Source organism: Emys orbicularis, chromosome 4 (assembly GCF_028017835.1).
Source record: "Emys orbicularis isolate rEmyOrb1 chromosome 4, rEmyOrb1.hap1, whole genome shotgun sequence".
Classification (NCBI taxonomy): domain Eukaryota; kingdom Metazoa; phylum Chordata; order Testudines; family Emydidae; genus Emys; species Emys orbicularis.
Window position 1 is genome coordinate 51,438,388 of NC_088686.1, and position 26,884 is coordinate 51,465,271.

Below are 26,884 nucleotides of genomic sequence, written 5' to 3' on the forward strand. Positions count from 1 at the left end.
TCGTTCAGTCCCAGCATCTGGCAGTCAGAGGTTATGGGACATCCAGAGCAAGGTTTGCATCCCTGACCATCTTGGCTAATAGCCATCAATGGATCTATCCTCCATGAATTTGCCTAATTCTTTTTTGAATCCAGTTATAGTTTTGGCCTTCACTACATCCCCTTGCAAAGTGTTCCACAGGTGGACTGTGCGCCGTGTGAAGAAATACTCCCTTTTGTTTATTTTCAACAAAATGCCTATTAATTTCATTGGGTGACCCTTGGTTCTTTTGTCATGTGAAGGGGTAAATAACACTTACATTGCCTCATTTATTTTCTTTCCCGGGCTGCATTTTCTATCCTGCGTTCTTCAGGAGCTGCAGCACAGAATTCAGCCCCAGGTCTTACTGAATACCATCTTGCTTTCTTCCACTTTCCCCTCACTTCAAAGACAACATGATTTGGGCAGCCATGATCTGCTAGTGATTTAGGCATTAACATTTAGACATTCCAAAAACTGAGCCTGAGGCTTTGCTGCTATTAGGCGCTGGTTTCTGATGCACCAAAGGCTACAAAATAATCATATTTAAAATAGCAAGTAGGGGTGTAATGAGGGGGGGCAGAGGGCCCAACCTCCCCTCTTAGCCCCTGACTGGAGCTGGAAATTTGGCCCAGCTGCCCCACCATCATGACGCTAAGTGGCATTACAACCCTGTGTTCCTGCTTGGCCCCCTACCTTTGCAGTCCTTCTGTCACCCATGGGCACCAGACACCCCCATTTCTGGGGAGAAGCAGAACAAGGGCAGGAACTGTAGTCCCCAGGAGGGTGGGAGGATAGGATCCAGGCTTTTGGTACTTCCTGGGAGAGTGGAAATGCAGGAAGCGGTGGGGGTCTGGGGCTTGCAGAACTACTTGGCCCATGGTAGGGATGGTGCTCTTCAGCCTGTCTGCCTCTCTGGTCTGTGTGCAGAAGTGATGGAGGGAGGCATATGTGGGGTTGGGTGGAGCGACAGCTCTGGGCCCCCTCCTTAGGAAAATTCTTGTTGCGCACCGGGTCGCAAAATACCTAAGATGGAATGTGCGTGACCTTTGAGGCTAGTAAAATATGCTTCATTCCACTGAAAATCTCCCTATTGTGGAGTGGTACAAAGCATGCATAGAGCCAGGGCAGTTTGGGAGATACTGGAACTGTCACTGGTCACTAGCATAGCTGGGATTCTTTAGCACTAGTCTTAGGCCTTGCCTACACTACAGGGGGAGATCGATATAAGTTATACAACTTCAGCTACGTGAATAACTTAGCTGCAGTCGACATACTTAGATCTACTTACCGCAGGGTCCACACTATGCAATGTTGACTGGAGACGCTCTCCCGTCAACTCCCCTTGTGTGTCTCATTCAGGCGGAGTACAGGAGTCGACGGGAGAGCGATCTGCGGTCGATTTAGCGGGTCTTCACTAGATCCTTCAATAAGATCCTGGATTTTGGACCAGTATGTAATCAAGCCACATAGGGGAATAGAGTAAAATAGAAAGAGAGTTGGGGTTCCATGTACAGGACGCATACATTGATATGCACAATTTGTCAGGAATAAACAAATACCTTCATTTTAGTAATGTGCTAATTTAATTTTAAAAAGGGAAAATAGGCAAAAGCTAATCTCCATGAATTAATTCTCAGTTTTGCTATGTTTTTTTTAGTCACTGGGAAATTGTATATGAGAACAGTTGTAAACGTCTGTGAAATATTAGCAGACTGATGAGGACAAAAGACAAAGGTCATTTGCTGTGGAAATCTAATCTTCAGGAAAAAAAAAATAGTCCTTATTTCACCTTCTCCAGATCAAAGTCAGCCAGATCCACTTTGTTTCCTTTGAATTGTTTTTACTCCAAAAGCGGTAAGTTGATTAGAAACAGGAGAACAAAATGAAGGATTCTCCTACACCAAAGGAGTGTCTCTGGGCAGTGAATCCATGTCTAAGCCTGGCATTTCAGCCTCAGGAACTTTGGACACAAACTCTCTCTGTGGTTTCAGGAGGACAGCTGCCTCATTTCTTTGATTGAACATCTGTACTGGCATTTGTAGGGTTGAATCCTTGTCTCGGTTGAGACACTGGAAAAGGTTTCTGATGTCCTTATGGAATTTAGAGCTCATTCCCATGTAGATGAGTGGGTTGTAAAAACTGGCAGATTTGGCAAAAAGGCTGGCTAGGACATTGGTGAGCACTGGCACTTGAAACCCACATGCTGACCACATAGAGATTACTGCATAAGGAGACCATGCCAGGAAAAAGGCAAAACAAATTACAAATGACACCTGAGAAGGAAAAATAACATGGGAGCATCAAAACTGTAAACACCACATTTGTAATGTCACAATTCTAGAACTACCAATCCAGAGGTTCCATGCTTTTGTGGAAAACATGCATATCTTCCTCATAGTCCAGTGTTATCATAATTTCTGCTTTTGAAGAACCCATTGGAGCATGGTGGCAAGTGACTGACAGCGAATGGAATGTTTAGAATGGAGAAGCCAAATGTACAGACAGAATCATACAACTGGAAGGGACCTTGAGAGGTTATTTAGTCCAGTCCCCTGTATTCATGACAGGATATTATCGAGACCATCCCTGACAGTTGTATGTCTAACTTGCTCTAAAAAATCTCCAATGATGGAGATTCCACAACCTCCCTGGGCTTTTATTCCAGTGCTTAGCCACCCTGACAGTTGGGAAGTTTTTCCTAATGTCCAACCAAATCGCCCTTGCTGCAATTTAAGAACAAGAAGCTTAAGCCCATTGGCTATCTTCAGAGGTTAACAAGAACAATTTTTCTCCCTCCTACTTGTAACCACCTTTTATGTACTTGAATACTGTTATGTCCCCTCTCAGTCTTCTCTTCTCCAGACTAAGCAAACTCAGTTTTCTGAATCTTCCCTCATAGGTGTTGTTTCCTAAACTTTTAATCATTTTTGTTGCTCTTCTCTGGACTTTCTCCAATTTGTCCACATCTTTTCTGAAGTGGGCACCCAGAACTAGACACAATACTCCAGTTGAGACTTAATCAGTGTGAAGTAGAGTGAAATAATTACTTCTCATGTCTTGCTTACAACGCTCCTGCTAATATGGCCCAGAATGATGTTTGCTTTTTTGGCTTGTGATCCATTATGACCCCTAGAACCCTTTCTGCAGTACTCCTTCCTAGGCAGTCATTTCCCATTTTGTATGTGTGCCACTGATTGTTCCTTCCTAAGTGGAGTACTTTGCATTTGTCCTTATTGAATTTCATCCTATTTACTTCGGACCATTTCTCCAGTTTCTCCAGATCATTTTGAATTTTAATCCTATCCTCCAAAGCACTTGCAACCCCTCCCAGCTTAGTATCGTCCACAAACTTTATAAGTATACTCTCTATGCTATTATCTAAATCATTAATGAAGTTATTGAACAGAACTGGAACCAGGACCGATTTCTGTGGGACCCCACTGGATATGCCCTTCCAGCTTGACTGGGAACCACTGATAACTACTCTCTGGGAATGGTTTCCCAACCGTTATGCAGCCACCTTACAGTAGCTCCATCTAGGTTGTATTTCCATAGTTTGTTTATGAGAAGGTCATGTGAGAGAGTATCAAAAGCCTTAGTAAAGTCAAGCTACACCACATCTACTGCTTCCCCCCATCCACAAGCTTATTATGCTGTCAAAGAAAGCTATTAGGTTGGTCTGAATGATTTGTTCTTGACAAATGCTGTTACTTATATTATCTTCTAGGTGTTTGCAAATTGATTGCTTAATTATTTGTTCCATTATCTTTCCAGATACTGAAGTTAAGCTGACTGCTCTGTAATTCCCCAGGTTGTCCTTATTTCCCTTTTCATAGATTAGCACTATATTTGCCCCTTTCCAGTCTTCTGGAATGTCTCCCGACTTCCATGCTAATGGCTCAGATATCTCCTTAATCAGCTCCTTGAGTATTCTAGGATGTATTTAATCAGGCCATAGTGACTTTAAGACATCTATCTTGTCTAAGTAATTTTTAACTTGTTCTTTCCCAATTTTAGCCTCTGATCTTACCCCATTTTCACTGGCATTCCCTATGGTAAATGTCCAATTTGCTACTAACATTTTTGGTGAAAAACTGGTACCAAAAAGTCATTTTGCACTTCTGCCGTTTCCATATTTTCTGTTATTGTTTTCCACCCTTCATTTAGTAATGGGCCTACCTGTCCTTGGTCTTCCTCTTGCTTCTAATGTATTTGTAGAATGTTTTCTTGCTACCCTTTATGGCTCTAGCTAGCTTAATCTCGTTTTGTGCTTTGGCCTTTCTAATTTTCACCCTACATACTTGTGTTATTTGTTTATATTCATCCTTTGTAATTTGACCGAGTTTCCACCTTTTGTAGGACACTTTTTGAGTTTCAGATAATTGAAGATTTCCTGATTAAGCCAGAGTGGTCTCTTGCCATACTTTTTTGCCATACTTCCTGTCTTTCCTATGCAGTGGCATAGTCTGCTCTTGTGCCCTTAATAATGTCTTTGAAAAACTGCAAACTCTTGAATTTTCCCCCCCTTTGACTTGCTTCCAATTGGATCTTACCTACCAGCTCTCTGAGTTTGCTTAAATCAACCTTATTGAAATCCATTATCTTTATTGTGCTGTTTTCCCTCCTGCCATTCCATAGAATCATGAACTCTGCCATTCCATGATCACTTTCACCTAAGTTGCCTTGCATTTTTAAATTCTCAACCAGTTCCTCCCTATTTGTTAAAATCAAATCTAAAAGTCTTTGCCCTAGTAGCTTTCTTCACCTTTTGAAAAAAAATGGTCTCCAATACAATCCAAGTCATGTTGGATAATCTGTGCCCTGCTGTACTATTTCCCCAACAGACAGCTGGGTAATTGAAATCCCCCATCACCACCAAGTCCTGTGCTTGGAATGATTTTGTTAGTAGTTTTAAAAAAGCATCATCCACCTCTTCCTCCTGGTGAGGTGGTCTGTAGTAGACCCCTACCATGACATCACCCATGTTTTTTACCCCTTTTATCCTTACCCAGAGATTTTCAACAAATCTGTCTTCTATTTCCATCTCAAACTCAGTCCAAGTATATATATATTTTTAAATATATAAGATAAGGAAGACCCTATTTCATTTGTGTCATTTACAAACATTACAAATGTAAGGGATTGGTTGGGTTAGTGGGTTTAGTAATAAGCTACCTTTCCTCTAGGTCACCAGTTCAAAACTGACCTGAGACAGTGGAGACCAGGGTTGTTCAATAGTCTACATGAAATGAGGTGGGGGGTTTCAATTCATGTCTCAGCCAGGACTGCACATCACAACTGGTACTCAATAATATCCTTGTTGGCAGACTCAGGAGGATGGCTGAAAATTGAATGAGCAATGAGACCAAACTGTCCTCTCATCTCTAAAATGATTAGAGTATGTTGGTAGGGAAATGTGGGGGAAATTTTGCAATATCAGTGGTGTGCCTGTTCCAGGGATAACTAAAAGGATTTTCGTTTTCTTTTCTGTCAAATCTAGCATTTGTTCTAAGAATTAAATTACATAAAATATGTATGTAACACGCTATATTGTAGGCAAAGAATTGTCCATTACCTGTGTAATATTTCGTTCCATGAGCCGCTGCCTTTGGCTAATTTTTTTTACCTCTTGTGGTCTTGTGACTTGATTTAACAGTCTTTATTATGGACACGTAACAGAAAACCATGATGGAGACAGGAATAAAGAAGCCAAATATAAAGACTCCAATCACGTAGGACTTATAGACAACAGAAAATGTTGCCTTGATCCAGTCTATTTCACATGTTCCATATTTGTTGTCTGGAAAAATTGAACATATTAAGTATGAACAAATACCTTTATCTGAAACAATTATGGATTGTATTAACTGTTGTGCACTTTACAAAGTCTTTAGAGAGGCTTATACAAGAAAAAGCTGTGTGTCATCACTTCTATAATTAGTACCTATTTAAAACAAAATTGATTCCCCATTTAAGATGTACAGAAAATGTTATTTTCTACTATTGACCAATTGTTTGCAAAACAAAATTCTCATTTACATGAAGGCTGTATTTACTCCACTCTAGCAGTGTAACGAGGCCTTAAAGTTGGCATAAAGTAAGTTTAAACTACCAGAGTGTTCTAGTGGAGACTTCTTGCAAATGAGATTCAGACACTTCTGTCTTTATGTATAGAATATTATGTACAGAAATGTATATTAATTCCTTGTTTTTCCATTTATCAATCGCATTACTCAACTATCAAAGGAATGTGGCATGCAGGAAATAAAGTAACTGTTGGTTTCAGTATTATCTAGGTTACTCACTCTCATACTGTCCAGTAATATTCTGCAGAGTTGCACAGTGATTACTACTGTTTTTAATGGACACATATGCTGGATAAGATTTTTCTCCATATAGGTAATTCTGTAGAAATAAACACTCACCTGTATAGCTACCCCACCCTATAAGTGGTGCACTGGCCCAGAAAAGAGCAGCTGCCCATATCACAATCATGGTTAATGTAATATTTTTTCTATCAATTTTGTGAGCTGTAAATAAAAGATAAAGATAACAAATTTGATCTCCAAAATAGATTAACAAGAAAGATTGTTTGCAGCTACACCTGAATTTTAGAAGAGAAAATGTTAAAAAAAATTAATGTAGTAAGAAAATAGGTACATTAAATTGTGCAATCTAACAAATGTTAAGAGCTGAAGGAAATATTTCTTCACTTAATAGATTATATGAAAAAGAGCAGTTCCATTAATGAAATACTGTTACCTCCTTTTTTTGTAAATACAGTAGTCCAGATCAATGTTCCCTCTAACTTTACATCCATGTTTGGAATGAATTTTGTTATGTGCACCAATATGGAGGTAATGTGTGGCGGGGTGGAGGCGAGGGGTTTGGAGTGTGGGAGGGGGCTCAGGGCTGGGGGAGAGGTTTGGGGTGTGTGTGTGGGGGGGGAGGGCTCTGGCTGGGGGGGAGGGCTTTGGGGTGCAGGCTGCCCCAGGGCTGCAGGCTGCCTCAGGGCTGCAGCGGGGAGAGAGGCTGTGACAATTCTGGCAGGGCCAGGGGAGAGGCGCCTCTCCCCAGCGAGGCAGTTCCAGCAAGGGCTGGGGTCGGGGAAGAGGCACCTCTCTCTGCTGTGCGCCTGCGTGGCCCTTAATAGCCTGCTGCTATTCTGACTGAATTTGCAAAGATTTACTTCTAAGTACTGTTGCCTGATCAGTAGTTTATGTATTAATTATATTGATTACTTAAGAATCTCCAGCTATCACTTTGAGGGTTGCCAGATTCTTCCCCCAAGATCAGGGCCAGTATTATTCAAATTATTATATAGTTGGGAACCTTGATGTGTACAGTTGCAACACTCACACTATAGGAACTCTTTTATATTTACAAATGTAGTTTATTAATACATTTAGCACAAACACCCCAAGTAAGGTAGATATACTACAGAATGTACATCTGCACACCCATATACTCACACCATCTCTTGTAGAACAACCTGAAATGTTCATCATCATCTTCCTCATCACCATCACCTTCCCCATCATCACCAATGGCCTTATTCTGGCACCTCCCAAGGCCTACATCTCTCTCTCCTACCGCCCCTAGGCTGGGATGCTGCTTTTATAATGTAACCCTTCTGCCCCTCTGAGTTGGCAGCAACAAGGGCCGGGTTCAGTATCTAGGGGTTCCGTTTCAATAACGCAATGCAAAACTGGCTCGAGCCCCCACCCAGTGACCTGGGACAATTACATAACACCCCCCGGGCGCCTCTAGGAGGCAATACTTCCCCTCTCGCAAGCACGGAGTCTAAGTGTAGCAAAAGCCTTTTAATAAAGGAGGGAAACAATGCGGCATCATGTTGGGGAAACACCACAAATAGGATTCATAACACAAACCATGAGCAAAAGACCCACCTCCAAGTAAGTTTGGCAGTGTCCTTTTCCCCTCAGGGTCTTAAGTCCAATCACCCCAAAGTCCAACAACCCAAAAGTCTCTGTCCCTGGTCAGTGCCGCCCCAGAGTTCAAAAGTTTATCTGCAGAGTTTTACCCACCCAGCCTGGGTGGAAATGGGGGGGGGGGGGAGCGGCACACAGGATGTTAAGGGGCACCTTACGTGGCCCCGCCTCTCCGTGGAGTTCTGCTGCAGCCTTCACCATGAACGGCTCCGCTCTACCAGCTGCTCCGCTCCGGTCCTCCAGCCGTCCTGTGAGCCACTCCAGCCGTCCCTGAAAACTGCTCCGCTCCGCTCGCTGTTCCGTGGGCCGCTCCAACCGTCCCACAAACTGCTCCGCTCTGCCAGCCGCTCCACTCCACCAGCCGTCCCATGAACCGCTCCAGCTGTCCCCGCAAACTGCTCTGCTCACTGTTCCGTGGGCCACTCCAACCGTCCCGCAAACTGCTCCGCTCTGCCAGCCACTTAGCAATATATCTTCAGGTTCCCCTACTAGTTAACACAGGACTTCGTGATCTCAGCTCAGTAATTTTAGCTCTTTTAGTGATTTCAGCTTGTAGTAGGGGAGCCCTAGTGCTGGTGCACTATTAGCCCAAAGTGAATTCAGCTCAGCAGCCTCTAGCTAGACTCCTAATAGAATCACAATTGGCTCTGCTATTCAACAGTGGAGAGAGGAGATGGTGCCATTGGTGTTCCAGACCCTCAAAAGGGGCCCATACCATCAGGTACACATACCTATCCCCAACCTCTCTCAATTCACTGGGTTTTGGAACCCATGTCCCTTGTCTAGTGAGTGCTACTTAGGTGTTTGTGAGACCCTCTGTCATAAAACAGTTTCATTGTCCTTGATTCACATAATCAGGGTAACAACACTTTATTCCTCCTGCCCCAATAACAGAGAAACTGGGGATCCCACAGCTGCCAAAGTGACCATTTTGGGCTGCCGTGGGCTCATGCTAGGTGGGGTGGGTGTGCCTATGCAAACAAGATCAGCCCCTGAAGTTCTTTTCCACACTCGTCATAATTCACCACCAGATGTCAGGGTAGAGCTCATCCTGACTCTGCTTACAATAATATGTTACACTAGCGCCGCTATGTTTGATGCATATTCAATAGGGGATTTGTATTTCCTCACCTTACTAATGTTGGAGTGTCTTTTTCCTATAGGTTAATATATCAATGATCTCAACTTATTATCATATACATCAATTCGTTACCATGGCCCTTTTGTGATTAGGTATCACATTTGTTATTTTTGTCCTAATTGGTTCTTTCGGTTCTTTCCAAGTTCCAAGTTGTGGTGTACCTGTTAAGTTTAAAAGGGTATGAACTTAGGAAAGCCCCTATGCCAACCTGCTTTAATGCATCCTCTATGTTCAAGGTTGCAGCCATATATGGACCTTATGCTTTAGCGCATTACCATCTATCTAGGTGAAAGGGCCCAAACATATGTATGCTAACTTTGCCCTAGCTCTGCATACAGGATGTGGCCTGCAGGTCCCTTGTGTTACAGCCAAAATATACTCTAATATAAACCTATACATCTATTATAATAAAACAAATAATAAAACCCATAAGAAAGTTATAAGAAAAGATATCTAGGAAAGTAAGCAGGCTACCCTTAGATGTATCTCAAGTACCTGTGGTCAGAACTTCCCCTTAAACTCTATTTTCGGCTCCCCAAATATCTGGGGTTTTCTGTTGGGCTGTTTATCTGTGCAAAGTTTATCTGTTCAAAGTTCATAGGCCTCAAGCCTTATGTTAACTTAAACTTGCTGAAGTTAATGTCTTACAGAATACAGGCCTGTAGGTTTCTTGCATTACTGATGAATATAATGCAAAGCGGCATATAATGCAAAGCAATAAATATAATAAGGCAAGCTTGCCCACTGGCTACAGTAGCAGTGAATATGACAAAGGCAAACTAGCCCACTGGGCAACAGTACCTTTTGATATATTTAAACCTGGTGTACTTGTTAGGTGGTGAGGTTGGCTGGTAGCAACCAGAGAATTTTAACTCATGCCAGCATGGCATTTAGGAGACATTTTCTGGGAACTTCCTTGACAAAAGAGTGAGTTGGCTTCATTTCCAGGTTTTATCAGTATCATTGACCACTTGGGGATCCTTTTCCTTTGAAAATGAAGGACATGCTGTCTTTGTCATATATTGAATAGGAACCTTCTTGTGGTGGTGATGAGGAGGAACTCAAGACGCCTAACCCTGGCAGGAAAGTATCAGAAAACTGCTTGACTATAATTGAAAGAATAAGTCCTCTTCTTCATTACCTCCTTTGGTAATGGATGATCGTGTAATGTTCCTCCCTCACATCTTCCCCTAAAAACTTTACATCTTTCTCCTAGTTTTAGGTCTCCACCTGTTCTCTTGTGCACTTTCCATGGTTTCCTTGGTAACCTTGTGTGACAGAGACACCTTAGCAATGCATCCTGTGTTCTTTGTGAACAGGTCTCACCTCAGACCTGACAAACACATTACACCAAACACAAATCTTGCAGGGTATTTATATGAGGGCTATCATATGAGGTGTCTACAGAAAGCTCATTATTTGTCAAGACTCAAATCTTTTCAAGATGTGTGTATAGCTAACATCAAAGGAATAATAGGTTTATATTGAAAGTATGCTTTATGGAGTTGGAGCAGAAATTCATGACCAGGAGTTGATGTGTGTAGGGCAGGGGTGGGCAAACTATGGCCCCGTGGGCTGGATCCAGCCCACCACCCATTTAAATCCGGCCCTTGAGCTCGTGCTGGGGAGCAGGGTCTGGGGCTTGCCCTGCTCCAGTGCTCCATCTGGAGAGCAGGGTCAGGGGCCGCTCCACACGGCTCCCGGAAGCAGCAGCACAGCCCCCTCTCGCTCCTAGGCATAGGGACAGTCAGGGGACTTTGCTCTGCACGTTGCCCCTACCCCAAGTGCCACCCCCGCAGCTCCTGTTGGCCGGGAACTGCAGCCAATGGGAGCTGCAGGGACATTGCCTGTGGATGGGGCAGTGTGCAGAACCGCCTGGCTGCGCTTCCACGTAGGAGCCAAAGGGACATGCTGCTGCTTCCGGGAGCTGCTTGAGGTAAGTGCTGCCTGAAGCCTGCACCCCTGAGCCTCTCCCCATGCCCCAACTCCCTGCCCCAGCCCTGATCCCCCTTCTGCTCTCTGAACCCTCAATCCTCCTACACCCCAAGTCCCTCATCCCCAGCCCCACCCCAGAGCCCTCTCCCCTCCCCCCCGCACCACATGCCTCCGCCCCAGCCTGGAGCCCCCTCCCGCACCCTGAACTCCTCATTTCTGGCCCCACCTCGGAGCCCGCACCCCAACCAGAGTTTTCACCCCCTCCCACACTCCAACCCCAATTTTGTGAGCATTTGTGGCCCGCTATATAATTTCTATTCCGAAATGTGGCCCTCAGGCCAAAATGTTTGCCCACCCCTGACCTAGGGGATGGCCCACGTAAGCAAGAGAAAGTTGTCACTCCTCCCTAATCAGGTGGTGAGCTAATGCAAGACTCAACTGACAAGCTTTGCTCCCTCCCAAAACTACCAATGGAAAACCATCGAAGGCACTACCAAACAAATGAAGCCTCTCGGACGTGAAAAAGGAATGTTACAACAGAGTTTTGCTCTGGCTGTAATTAAAAACTAAGGGCTGTTTTCACTATAGCACAGAGAAGGGAGAAGCACTCTGGACTCACCTTTTGGAGGTTTTATGAACCTTGTGGTGCTTTCGTGATGTTTGGGCCCTGGTTCTTGTTCAACCAGTCAGCTCTGCAAAAGACTGAGCTTTTTCAGGAAAGCCTACTTTATTACATAGATACGGTAACTATTGATAAGCGTAGATCCAAGTTCACATTTTATGATTTTGTTTTGTGTTGTCATCAGTTGTTTCCATCTTTCTCTTATTTCTAGTTAAATTTTTATTTTTTCTTAAATAATCCTACATTTGTTTTATTGTAAATGCTCACAAGTGCTGTGTAGTTTAGAGAAGTGGTGGCTAAAGATAAAACTGGGGTAACACAGCAGCTTTGGATACATGGTAGCTGGAATTTCTGTGAGTAGCCAGTCTCAGGGTGTTGCCAGATATAACAATACATACCGGTAATCAATGTATCGATTACTTTCAAACCCCAGTTAACACTTTGAGGTTCGATAGGTTCTTTTCCCAAGATCGGGCCCAGTATTATTTGAATTACATTGTAGGTGGAAGCCCCTATGTGTATGGCAATGGCCACAACACCCAAACTCAGGGAAGGCCTTTTGAAATTGTAAAATTTTTATAATTACTCTAATTAGTCTTTAAGTAAAACAATCCAAAGAAATAAGGTGAACTGATACAGGACTAAAACAACAAGGAGTCTGGTGGCACCTTAAAGACTAACAGATTTATTTGGGCATAAGCTTTCGTGGGTAAAAACCTCACTTCTTCAGATGCATAGAGTGAAAGTTACAGATGCAGGCATTATATACTGACACATGGAGAGCAGGGAGTTACTTCGCAAGTGGAGAACCAGTGTTGACAGGGCCAATTCGATCAGGGTGGATGTAGTCCATTCCCAATAATAGATGAGGAGGTGTCAATTCCAGGAGAGGAAAAGCTGCTTCTGTAATGAGCCATCCACTCCCAGTCCCTATTCAAACCCAGATTAATGGTGTTAAATTTGCAAATGAATTTTAGTTCTGCTATTTCTCTTTGAAGTCTGTTTCTGAAGTTTTTTTGTTCAACGATAGTGACTTTTAAATCTGTAATAGAATGACCAGGGAGATTGAAGTGTTCACTTACTGGCTTATGTATGTTACCATTCCTGATGTCCGATTTGTGTCCATTTATTCTTTTGCGGAGGGACTGTCCGGTTTGGCCAATGTACATGGCAGAGGGGCATTGCTGGCACATGATGGCATATATAACATTAGTGGATGTGCAGGTGAATGAGCCCTTGATGGTACCATTAAGGGCTCATTCACCTGCACATCCACTAATGTTATATTTATTAATTGGTTCATCACTTCATCAGTGGAAAGTGGATATACACCAGCCTTTGTAAATTTGTGTCCATTTATTCTTTTGCGGAGGGACTGTCCGGTTTGGCCAATGTACATGGCAGAGGGGCATTGCTGGCACATGATGGCATATATAACATTAGTGGATGTGCAGGTGAATGAGCCCTTGATGGTGAATGAGCCCGTGATGGTACCATTAAGGGCTCATTCACCTGCACATCCACTAATGTTATATATGCCATCATGTGCCAGCAATGCCCCTCTGCCATGTACATTGGCCAAACCGGAGAGTCCCTCTGCAAAAGAATAAATGGACACAAATCGGACATCAGGAATGGTAACATACATAAGCCAGTAAGTGAACACTTCAATCTCCCTGGTCATTCTATTACAGATTTAAAAGTCACTATCGCTGAACAAAAAAACTTCAGAAACAGACTTCAAAGAGAAATAGCAGAACTAAAATTCATTTGCAAATTTAACACCATTAATCTGGGCTTGAATAGGGACTGGGAGTGGCTGGCTCATTACAGAAGCAGCTTTTCCTCTCCTGGAATTGACACCTCCTCATCTATTATTGGGAGTGGACTACATCCACCCTGATTGAATTGGCACTGTCAACACTGGTTCTCCACTTGCGAAGTAACTCCCTGCTCTCCATGTGTCAGTATATAATGCCTGCATCTGTAACTTTCACTCTATGCATCTGAAGAAGTGAGGTTTTTACCCACGAAAGCTTATGCCCAAATAAATCTGTTAGTCTTTAAGGTGCCACCAGACTCGTTGTTTTTGTAGATACAGACTAACACTGCTACCCCCTGATACTTGATACAGGACTGTAATAATGCCCAGCACCATTACATAGGCAACTCTCTCTATCCTTGGGGAGGACTCGAAAGGGTGAGACAAATCTTAGTCTGAGTCAAGGATCAATTCCAATGGCCTAACCCATATAAGTGGATGTTTTATAGATCTTGATGTTCATCATGCATATACCTGAGAGGTTCCTCCCACTTTTACCATATCAGAACTTCCTCACCCTCATAATGTTGTGTTGTCTTATCCTATAGGTTAGTATATTAATTAATTTAAGCTTATTAGCATACGTCAATTGGTTATTATGGTTACCTATGGTTGAACATCTGCTGATGTTTTTCCCTCCCAAAATACCCTAAAATGGTACTGACTGACTTCTTGCAGTTATCTGTCAGTAATTTATGCTTAGTTTCAACACTTTTGAATATTGCAAAACAATATCTTATGTGATTTTGTGACTTAAGGACACTGCTGGTTTACTTACTTATGCTAATTCTATTAAACAATTTACTTCTACCAGGGCTATTGGGCCTTGCTGTTATGCTAAGTGCTTAAGCTAATCTCTTATAGACCTGGTACTATAGGTTTCTTGTGTTTCTGTAATATTATTCCTATCTGTTACCATAACAGTATGTGGGCTACAGGGGCTGGATATCACACGGGAATGATTCAAAGGGATTCAGGGATTGGGGTGTGTGATGAGATCCCGGGGTGCAGTCTGGGACTGTGGCACTGCTGTGCCCCCCTGAACTCTCTCCAGCCTGGGCTGTCTCTCACAATGTCTTGCTAGTGACCAGCAGCAACCCCCTCCAGATGCTGTTATCACTCAGCATGACCGCACGTGGAGCCCCTCACCCAGCTATATTGCATGAATGCTCCCAGAACCACTCATGAATCACACAGGGAAAGGCACCAGCCAGATCCCCCCAGTTCCCAGCACTGTACCCCAGGAATATACCGTCTTGCACTACTCAAGATGAGCACTGCAAATTTATTAATTGGTTCATCACTTCATCAGTGGAAAGTGGATATACACCAGCCTTTGTAAATCTGAGCAGATATGCCACACACTTCATACAAACTCACTGATAAAGATAAACAGTAAAACAAATTTATTGACTACAAAAGATAGATTTTAAGTGATTATAAGTGATAGGCAAAAAGTCAGAGTTAGTTACCAAAATAAAATAAAATATAAGCACACAGTCTAAACTCTCCACCCTATTCGACTGGCCAACATCTAGCTTAGCTCTCCACCCCACTGGATATTGCAGTTCATAGTATGCAGATTTCACCCTCGAAACCTGGGCCAATCTCCTCTGCTTAAGTCTTCTCAGTGTCCTTGTTGCTTGCAGCATGGGTGCGGGCAGGAGAAAGGTGAAGCATAGGTCTGCTCTGTTCTGATTTATACCCTCAGTTTCACGTACTTGGGGAACATACAAGTCCAGGCATGCCTGGTGGGCATTACTGAGTCTGCAGGCAAGGCTGAGCAATTCCCCTGGTTTGGCCTCATGCAGGTGAGTCACTGAATTGTAGCTCCCTTGCTGGACAATGGCTCTTGATGGGCTGTTTGACACCCCACCCGGGCATTGGTTACTTTCCTTGCTATTGCCTCTGGGGAGCTAGTATCTGGCTGATTTCCCAACTTACAGCATGTTTTAGTGACAACCATACAACACAATTCTCAAATTCATATGCATTAATGATATACATATATGGATAGAAAAATGACTTTCCGCAGATCATAACCTTTCCCCTGATAACTCGCATGGCCTGTTTTATATGCAAGATCACAATCATATTTAAATGAGGAACATGGGGGAGCACCCTGTAACCCCCAAGATACAGAATGTCACAGGGTGCACCTATTGTTAACCTGCAAGGTGAGGAAAGGGCTGGAATTAGGCCAGAGGAGTATGCTTGAGTGGCTGAAGCACTGGTGGCATCAGAGAGCTGAGACCAACTACCACAAGACAGACTCCCTTTTGCTAGAGGCAGGGAGTAACAAGGTGACTCACAGTTCTGGGTACCCTGAGAACTATCACACTCTCCAAATTAGCCTGTACACTCTCAGGAGCAGAGACTAGGGGGCCAGATTCTGATTTCACACTGCTATAAACTGCACTGAAATCAAAACAATTACTAACCCATGGTTTACACTAACGTCAATGGGATTAGAATCAAACCGCACATCTTATTCTGCATTTGTAAAACATTATGCACACGTAGAGTGCAATATAATTATGTACCCAAAAGGCCTATGTTTAAACTATGTTATGAAGGTTGTAATTTTCTAACTTTACAATGCTTGATTTTGCAACTCTAACAACATTTTTTCAACATACAAAAAAAACCCAACAACAAAAAAACAACAAAAACAAAAACAAAACCCAGCCCAATATAATTTCCCAATTTTTTAAAAAGAACATTCTGTTATGCACTTGACATACCCGGTCATAATACCTCTTCGTCCCAACCACAGATCAGCAGAATTTGAACTCTGGACATAGAAGCATTGCAATTCAGACCTCTACCACTTGAACTAAAGGACTATCTACAATAGATGGCAACAGGAGTCGGCTGTTATCCAATGTGGGCAAGCCACTAGGAGGACAACACAACACACAATGGGTTGAATGAGTAGTCCCATTTTACAGACACCAAGTATACGGTAGACTGTCTGATAAGCAATATGATATATTAGAGACTTGGGTTCTTTTTATTGACAGCTTGTGTAACCTTGCACTGGGGTAGGAGACCTTGCTCAATAAATAAGGATTCTGAAGGACACAAATTTAGTAACACTGGTCAGTAGAGGAGGTGAGTCAAGAACTCATGGTATGATGACTTCCAGCTCAGGGTTGTAAGAGTTGGAGAAATATTGTGTGTGTCCCATCTGGAGATTCAACTCAGGGGAGCTGCTTCAGAATGATTCAGGGAGACACTGGGGAGCATGCGCTGTACCACTGTGGGGAACTGTGGTATAGGGAATGTTCAGTGATTTCAGCAGCAAGCCTACAATAAATTGTATTAAGCTTAGGTAAATAAAGATTTTAACAGCTTATAAATTGGCCAAATTTGAACAGATTTTCATAGACACAGCAAGAAGTCTCTCTCTGACACCAGAACAATTTCCCTGGCAAATTTTGGATTCCTGTTCCAAAACAGAGGCACAAGAGCTCTTCAAAGTGGTTTGAAATTTTTTTTTAATGGGAAGTGTTAGGTCACCTTAATATATCAGTTGCTAACATAGGTCCTATAAAAAGTGTTTTTCAGGAGTGGGAGAATATTTAGATTTTCGTAAAAGAACAAAGCTTAGTATTGTATTCACGAGTGTACCCCTAATTATACTGGAAACGTGAGTTTTAGCAAGGTAAAAAAGACAATTGTTCATATATTTTCAATCTAATTCTTAGGCTTGATTTTAAAGATGTCAAGTATATAATATTGTCAACACGTTTAATACAATATACCTTTGAGATAGTGATTCGATGTTTGGCAAAGAAAGCTGACATACCTTGGTGCGGCTGGCATCCTTTAATGTATCTGATGACACTGATGGCTGTCAGAGTATTAATACTGACTAGACCAAAAAAGAGTATTATAAATCCGTCCACCTGACAAGGAAGCGGTGGAGAGAAGGAGAAAAAAAATCCAAACTCAAAGGTAGAGAACACAGAAAAAACATGACATTTATTAATACTGAGTATGTTTCTACTAAGTATTTTGAAAGAGTTCTTTTTAATATTTATTCACACATTTGATTCTAGGCTAACTGTGTTTGATCTTGCATGCACAGAAACAGCTTACTTAAGGACAGCAATTGAAAACAATTGCTCCTGGATTTTTCCACTGGGGAAAAAAAAAAAAGTAAGACTAAAACAAACCCAATTACTAAATAAAACATCAATGTCACAGGAATCTTTACATTCTCCTGTTACTAAGTTAGGTTCTAAGTATTCAGAAAAAGATTAAGAATCTATAAATGTAAATAATGCAGTTACCTTGCATGTCCATACTGAAGTGATTAGAAAGCCATCATCTCTAAGAACATTAAACAGCTCTAGAATGCCCCTTGAATAGCCAAAGAGGGAAATGCCTGCATCTGAGACAGCAAGATAGAAGGTGAGATAGTCCTGAGGGTCCAGGGAATGTCGTTGGTAGTACATGATGAAGATCACCCCTCCATTGCCAAGCCAAGAAAGCCAACCTATGCAATTAAAAGTCAGTGCTGTAGGACAACTGGAGAACAATTTGAAAGAAAAATATTAATTGGTATTTTGCACTTCCTTTTTGCAGGAAAAACGGGTCATGCCATTGACTTGTCCCTTTCCTTAAGTTGTGGCATTGACTGACAGACTTGGAGCTCCATACAGGATGATGGCTGTGACAGAAGAGGTTAGACAAATATATTGAGCAATAATGGGAGGACTTCCTAGAAGTATGACAAGATCAGGGAGAGCCTCAGGTGGTTGCAATTAGTAAAATTAAACTTTCATTGCAAATAATCTCCTAATTAATTCACAATTTGTGATGAGAATTCAAGAGACAAGTTGACTGAATATGGAGAGACTGGGATAATCTCCCTAAGACCTCTCTCCTGTCAGGAGTTTCCAATAGTGCACACATCTCACCAGTAATACGGTACATAACATACTTTCATAAGAGTATTTTTGAATGAAGCTGGAGCTGATCTGAATAGTTTATATTACATTGGACATCTCATAAAACAGCCTGTTTTTCAGGTTCACAAACAAAATAGCTGTTGATCAGACCTTGCCCAGGAATTAAGGAACAAAAAAATATTCAAAAACCGCCATTGTATTTCTGATTTCTGCCGTTATGGGGCAGAGAATTCACTGCTGCTAAAACAGCTCTTTTGCAACAATGAAACATTCAGAGAGGAGTTTCCAGTACTTAATGGGCTTTCCATAACCTGGAACTACCTGGAGACTCAGCAATGCAAAATACCCTGAATGGGCTTTCTACATATCTAACCTCAATGAAAGAATTGAAGCTACTTTGAATAGTTTATGAGGAATCTAGAAACAGCACGAGAAGCCTTTCCGTCAGGCTAAAACATCTAGAATGGACAGTCACTCTCCCAAAATACAAAGAGAAAAGGGTTTCTAGAAGTTTGACCAAAATGAATTGGGCTTTTGAATACACAGAGCAGGTTTTTACACTCCAACCCAACCCAGAATTGCTATTGCACAACACCTGGAACGGACTTCCATTAGAATCTCAAAATATATTGTAACTTTGTGAGGTTGTTGTTTATCTGAGAAAAGGGGGTCAACTTCTCAGCTCTTTGCAGTCCAGAAATAATGGGTAACCCCACATGATTTCTGATGGCCCATATACCATATTCTACCTTTGTCTGAAACTGCTAGGGTTTTAGGAAGGGTATATTTTTAGTCTTGCCTCATTATCAGCTGGCAGTTAAATTCAACTCTTTAGGCATGTATTATGTATTTTTGCAGAAGATATTGGCTTCCATAAATTGGAAATTGTCTGTTTGCTGTTGCTTGCAAAATTTATTAAAGAGTAATGGCCAAAGTATGATTCTCCCAAACCTGATCAAGTGACTGTCAAAACTGTTCCAGTTTTGGACTTCAAAAATTAATTAACTTCTTTAGAGATCATGTCCCCAGCATTACTCTGTTTAAGGAAGACAGTGAAGCCATATTAATAGCCTCAACAAACCTTGGCGATGAAAACAGACTACAGTTAAAAAGTAAACATGGCTAGGCTAGGTAGAAGCAGCTCTAGGGAAACAGATTATATGCATAGAGAGTCTACAATCAAAACAGGGTGAGTCAAAGTTAATTAAGATTCTAAAAGGCCTTCTCAAGGTTATTTTAAGTCCAGCTCAGTCATATTTGGCCTGGGGGAGGCATGATGGAAAATATGGCTTCACATATATTCCAGATGTGAAAATATTTATCTCGTGAGTTAGAAAATAATCCTACAATTCCAATTCACTATTAGAGACCACGTGAAGTTAAAAAATAAAAGTAAACTAATTTGATAAAAAATATGTTTCTAAAGTCTATGAATAGATTTCTTCATTCAGTCTACGCAGGAAGGAGACAGGTTGTCTTGTGTATTATTCATAGTCTCAAAATCCTGTTAAATTTGCTGTGATTTTCTCTCACTCCATGAATTAAAGTAGGTTTTGTGTTTGCTATTTTATGAAACTGTTCATGCACGTAGCTATCATTTATTATGTATAATTGAAACAATGTAAAAACTACTTAGTTCAGTTTTAGTAGTAGGGCTTTCAGTATCAAAAATGTTTGATTCATATCAATAACAACAACAAAGATCTTTCCTACCAACAGCGTTGTAGGTTTGCGGTTTGTATTTTGGACAAAAAAGAGCAGATGTTTTTGATAATCTACTCAGATTGTTACAGATACAAATAATGTGGAACAATCCCAGGAGTTTTTGACAACTTCTAATTCTAAGGGATGGAAAGAAATTTTGATTTTATCGTTGTGAATTTCTTAGGATGGTGTAGTACTATGCTATGAAGGGCGACTATGTAGAGAAGTGGTCTTCACTTTTCATTTCCCACCCTACCCCAATTCCAGTTTCCATTTTACACTACTCATTTCATGTTTTAAAGCTAGACTCTTTCTGAAAGCTACCAATTTCTCATTTATTTTTAGCTGGATTTTTATAGTGATAAATTAACCTGAAATATCTTCAACAAAGTATAACAGCAGCAGCAGCAAAAAAAAGTAAATAAACTATCAGTGTCAAGCTGTGAATTAGTCTTTGGATAACAAATATACAAGCATTATAGTAAGTAAAGTCCATTTCCTTTGATTTTGAATAACTGCAATTTCTACACATATATAAGATCCAACTTTACCCTTGAAAAGGCACAGGTATACCGATTTTCCACAAACTCATGATGAGCCGACTGCACATCTCTCTTCAGAGCGAAGAACAGAAAATAAAATTTGAAACACAGCCTGAATTTGCTTTTTACTTACCCAGCGTGAGCAAGTAAACCCCAGTGATGGTTTCCCAATCCTCTGAGACAGCAAACCCAGACTTGTTACTGTGCAATAAGCTGGAGCTGTCCATCAGCACCACTCCCTCACCTTCTGGAAAGTTCCGATTCAGAAAACACAGTAGTAGATGCAACTATTTCTCTCTCTCTCTCTTTTAAATAAGTATCTCACAGAACTTCTTTGACTCTTCTTTAGCAAGAGTAAGATACTTACTTCTTTAGTAAGAAAGCAGCAGCAACTATGTGGGAAGTGCTAAAGAGGAAGCTGAGCAAGGAGGTAAGACAGTGATCTACCATCTACTGAGCCTAAGCTGCCACTCAGCATCAGTAGAATTAGCAGCATCAGAAGTGCTGAGCTACTTGGTTTAAAGTCTAAGGGCCTGATCCACACATGGCCCAAATCTGTCTTTCACATAAAGAGCTTTCTCTTAACCTCAATAGCCCTTAGAATGATGGAGACAATAATCCTGCTAAAGGTTTCCCTGCATGATCCCTTGCATTCCTTTTCTACTACTGATCTCTTTTGGAGATGGGCCACTTAACAGGAACATGTAATATTCCAATGATGGTAGAAAGGACCAGTAAATGCTATAGAAATTTTCACAAAGAGATGCCCCAGTGAAATACAGTAGAATCTCAGTATTATGAACACGTGTTACGAACTGACCGGACCTTTGGAACTGGAAGTACACAATCAGGCAGCAGCAGACACGAAAAAAAAACCCAAAAAGCAAACACAGTACAGTACTGTGTTAAATGTAAACTACTAAAAAAAATAAGGGAAAGTTAAAAAAGATTTGACAAGGTAAGGACACTATGTCTGTGCTTGTTTCATTTAAATTAAGATTGTTAAAAGCTGCATTTTTTGTCTCCATAGTAAAGATTGAAAGCTGTATTAAGTCAATGTTCAGTTGTAAACTTTTGAAAGAACCATAATATTTTGTTCAGAGTTGTGAACATTTCAGAGTAATGAACACCCTCCATTCCCAACGTGTTCGTAATTCTGAGACTCTACTGTACTTCATTTTGATGCGGACACAAAATATAAGGTGTGGAATGTATCAAACATGAAAACCAAACTGGGTGTGTTGTGGAGGAACTATACATTTATTTAGAAATATATTAAAGTTTTAATAATAAAACTTATGCACTGCTCACGTAGCAAATGACGAAGTACATACAGCAAAGCTTTAAGGCGCCTCTAGATGCTTGGAAGATAGCAAATGAATTTTACTGAGTATTTGACAATGTGTCCCATGTCTAAAGATTTAAACATTCTCCCTTTTTGAAGCTTTTTTTATTTTTATTTTTTTTACGAGGGAGAGAAACAAGTTAAGAAGAGAACAAATGACAAGATATCCCATATGGTTGATTATTAATGACTATTAATGACTATTAATCCCAGAGAGCAACCAAAGAGAAATCAGAATTTGTAAGGTTGCATTGAGATGAAAAGGTATTAGAGCAGTGGATGTAATAAGTGGAACCACAACTATAATGCTTTACTAGTCACTGTACTGTGGGCAGGACTTCGCTAAAATTGAAGAGGTGTAGCAGAGGGTAATCAGACTCAATTCGGCCTGCAAAAAGGGGTAGTAATTATAAGGAATGGTAAATTTGGCTGCGAAAGCTTGGTTAACTTGGTTCTACATAATTTAGAAAAAATGACAATGTGAATCATAACTCCAGAACATGTGAAATGGAACTAAATCTGCCTAAACTGTAGTTTAAATATTGAACAAACTTTGAAATCAATAAGAAAAGCCACCTGGTATATATTAAAATTGTAAACAGTCCTAAACAGATTCAAGTCCATACATTTGAAGCTGAACCCAAGCAAAAAGCAGAGTTTCTGCTGCTTGACAATGGAAGGCATTTTGCAGAGTTTGCAGCCATAGTGCAGTGTCCTTTGGTTGAAGATACACACCCATAACTGGTCAGTTCAGTCCATAGTTTAGGAGTGCTCCTGGATTCCTTGCTGATGCTAAGTGCTCACTTAGCAGCATCCATGGATAATGCTCTTTGCCAACCACAGATGGTAAGGAGGCTCTGTCCCAGTCTTTGTCACTTCCTGGTTTGAACACAACCACTTCTACTTCAGCATGAAGCTCTCAGCCATCAGGACACTCCAATTACTGTAGAATGCAGAAGCACATATCCTCAGCAATCTGGGCTACAGTGAGCACAAGTTATCCTTTGCTCATTACACTGTCTTCCTATAGAATAGTGTGTTAAATTCAAGATGTTGGTCCTTTTTTCCCCAAGGTGCTCAATGACTTGGGCCCCGGATATCTAAGAAATTGCCAGAAGAGTTGGACTGATGTATGTGGTCAACAACATTGCTTCTCAAGCACTCAGCAGTTCACCACAAGGGCAAAGCTCACCTGTGCAGGAAATGGAGCTCTCTCATAGGTTGGCCCAAGATTCTGGAACAAACTCCCATAGGAATGAAGAACCACCTCAACACTCACTCTCTTCCATTCCAAGTGCCAGATGTACTACTTTGACCTCATTTTCACTAATCTTCACTAATATAAACACATAGCACAGTATAATTTATTAAAAACAAAAACCTGCACATGCAATTTCCCCACTGGGTAGAGAATGAGAGCAAGGATGAGTTACAAGTAACAGATGTTAGTCATGTTGCTTTATGCACTACTGGTGCTCAGATACTATAGGGATGAGGTTAGTATAAGAACTGGACTGAAATAGGGTTTTTTTGAAGATGGGGAGTGCCAGTAGTTACAGGTACTAGACAGACTGCTGAGCTGAGATAATGAAAGAGTGCATATGTTCAATGGCTATTAGCCAGGATGGGAAGGAATGGTGTCCCTAGCCTCTGTTTGCCAGAAGCTGGGAATGAGCGACAGGGGATGGATCACTTGATGATAACCTGTTCTGTTCTTTCCCTCTGGGGCACTTGGCACTGGTCACTGTTGGAAGACAGGATACTGGGCTAGATGGACCTTTGTAGGGCTAGATGGACCCAGTAGGGCCATTCTTATGTTATGTTCTTATGATGATTTTTATTTCCAATATTTCCTATGGATAAAATGGCACTAAAAATGCATTTGTTTTCTTGTATTACTTTGTACTCATGTTTTAAGGAGTAGATGAAATGCATTACTTGTGTGGGGATGTCTAAGAATTCACTGGTATCAGAAAAAGATTTCCCTTTGAACAAAATTAATGTTACAAAAGAAGGTAGTTGAAAAATTCAAAGGTTGTGGGAAGAAGCATCCTGGAAAATTTCAACCATTAAAGCAACAAATCACAGAATCGCACAGTTCTTAAATAAAATTATTAAAATATGTATGTGCGCACACACAACACACACATAAGTGAGATAGTTGCCTCCCTTCCCCAAAGAATTCCACCATTTCAGGAAGTAGAACCTCTCTTGTGGTATGTTGTGTAATTATTTCATTTGAAGAAATTTCCACCTCTCAAACCGTACTGATTTGGTAGGGTAGGCTGAGAGTCACCTCCTGTAGAGAGATACTATTTTGGGGAAGTGACAATATTAATCCAGCCATTACAGGGCTGCTCTAATTAAGAAACTCCCCTGTGTACTCTGTGGCTAAGTCCACCTGAGAAATTTGCATTAAAAAAAAAAATCCCCTGAACCAGCATCCACCATAAAATGCTATAGTTATAATGTATTTCAATTTTAGACTTACAAAGCAGTAAGTGCTGTATTGTGATTTTGTTTTAGTGTTCATGAAGAAGTTACATTTTAAACAGTTTCTGTTACAATACCCAATTAAAACAGTTACACATTTAATGATCATGCAAAAAAGATAAACGTGAGTTCAGAGGACCACGGATTCCGCCAGTTTCATGCTGAAATTTTGACTGGGCAGGCAGATGAATGAGCAGGTTAACAGTTGTAAATTTTTTCAGAATCTTAAACAGCCAAATGAACTGCAATGAAGGCTTCTGAAAAACTGATTCGGGTTCTGTCGTTTCCACATCGGAGTGTTGCTCCTTTAAGATTTCTGAAAGCATGCGCCAAACCTCTTCCTTCCCATATTTTGGAAGACACTTCAGATTCTTAAACCTTGGGTTGAGTGCTGTAGCTATCTTTAGAAATCTCACATTGGTACCTTCTTTGCATTTTGTCAAATCTGCAGTGGAGGTGTTCTTAAAACGAACAACATGCTGGATCATCATTCGAGACTGCAGTAACATGAAATATTACATAAGACAGGAGATCTACATTACACACTTCACCTCTCTACAAAGGAAAAAGGACCGTAAGCTGTCTAAAATCCTACCTGGCACATGGGGCCACAACAGGGGTACCCCTAACTCACCCAGCAATATCGTCAATTTATCCAGCTACACACTCAACCCAGCAGAAGAGTCTGTCCTATCTCGGGGACTCTCTTTTTGCCCCAGCACCCCCACGAACATGATACAGTTCTGCGGTGATCTGGAAGCCTACTTTCGCCGCCTCTGACTCAAAGAATACTTTCAAGATAACACTGAACAGCGTACTGATACACAGATACCCTCCCACCAACAACACAGGAAGAAGAACTCCACATGGACTCCTCCCGAGGGTCGAAATGACAGTCTGGACCTATACATAGAATGCTTCCGCCGATGTGCACAGGCAGAAATTGTGGAAAAACAACATCGCTTGCCTCATAACCTAAGTCGTGCAGAACGCAATGCCATCCACAGCCTCAGAAACCACCCTGACATTATCATCAAAGAGGCTGATAAAGGAGGTGCTGTTGTCATCATGAACAGGTCTGACTACCAGAAGGAGGCTGCCAGACAACTCTCCAATACCAAATTCTACAGGCCACTTTCCTCAGATCCCCCTGAGGAATACACTAAGAAACTGCACCATCTACTCAGGACACTCCCTACACTAACACAGGAACAAATCAACATACACTTAGAGCCCCGACCGGGGTTATTCTATCTACTACCCAAGATCCACAAACCTGGAAATCCTGGACGCCCCATCATCTCGGGCATTGGCACTCTCACTGAAGGACTGTCTGGATATGTGGACTCCCTACTCAGACCCTACGCCACCAGCACTCCCAGCTATCTCCGTGACACCACAGATTTCCTGAGAAAACTACAATGCATTGGTGACCTCCCAGAAAACACCATCCTAGCCACCATGGATGTAGAGGCTCTCTACACAAACATCCCACACACAGATGGAATACAAGCTGTCAGGAACAGTATCCCTGATGATGACACAGCACAACTTATTGCTGAGTTCTGTGACTTTATCCTCACGCACAATTATTTCAAATTTGGTGACAATATATACCTCCAGACCAGTGGCACCGCTATGGGCACCCGCATGGCCCCACAATATGCCAACATCTTTATGGCTGACCTGGAACAATGCTTCCTCAGCTCTCGTCCACTCACGCCCCTTCTCTACCTACGCTACATTGATGACATCTTCATCATCTGGACCCATGGGAAGGAGACTCTGGAAGAATTCCACCATGATTTCAACAGCTTCCACCCCACCATCAACCTCAGCCTGGACCAATCTACACGGGAGGTCCACTTCCTGGACACCACAGTACAAATAAGCAATGGCCACGTTAACACCACCCTATACCGAAAACCCACCGACCGCTATGCCTACCTTCATGCCTCCAGCTTCCACCCCTGACACACCACACGATCCATCGTCTACAGCCAAGCACTGAGGTACAACCGCATCTGCTCCAACCCCTCAGACAGAGACCAACACCTACAAGATCTTCAACAAGCATTCTCAAAACTACGATACCCACACAAGGAAATAAAGGAACAAATCAACAGAGCCAGACGTGTACCCAGAAGCCTCCTGCTACAAGACAGGCCCAAAAAAGAAACCAACAGAACTCCACTGGCCATCACCTACAGCCCTCAGCTTAAACCTCTCCAACGCATCATCAGTGATCTACAACCCATCCTGGACAATGATCCCTCACTTTCACAGACCTTGGGAGGCAGGCCAGTCCTCGCCCACAGACAACCCGCCAACCTTAAGCATATTCTCACCAGCAACCACGCACCGCACCATAACAACTCTAACTCAGGA

The 26,884-nt window shown here is 41.8% G+C and overlaps 1 pseudogene; it reads right to left on the reverse strand.

Annotated features, from left to right (window-relative positions):
• Positions 1 to 1,916: 1,916 nt before the first annotated feature.
• LOC135877738 (opsin-5-like) lies at positions 1,917 to 24,984 on the reverse strand (annotated as a pseudogene).
• Between the last annotated feature and the right edge of the window lie 1,900 nt (positions 24,985 to 26,884).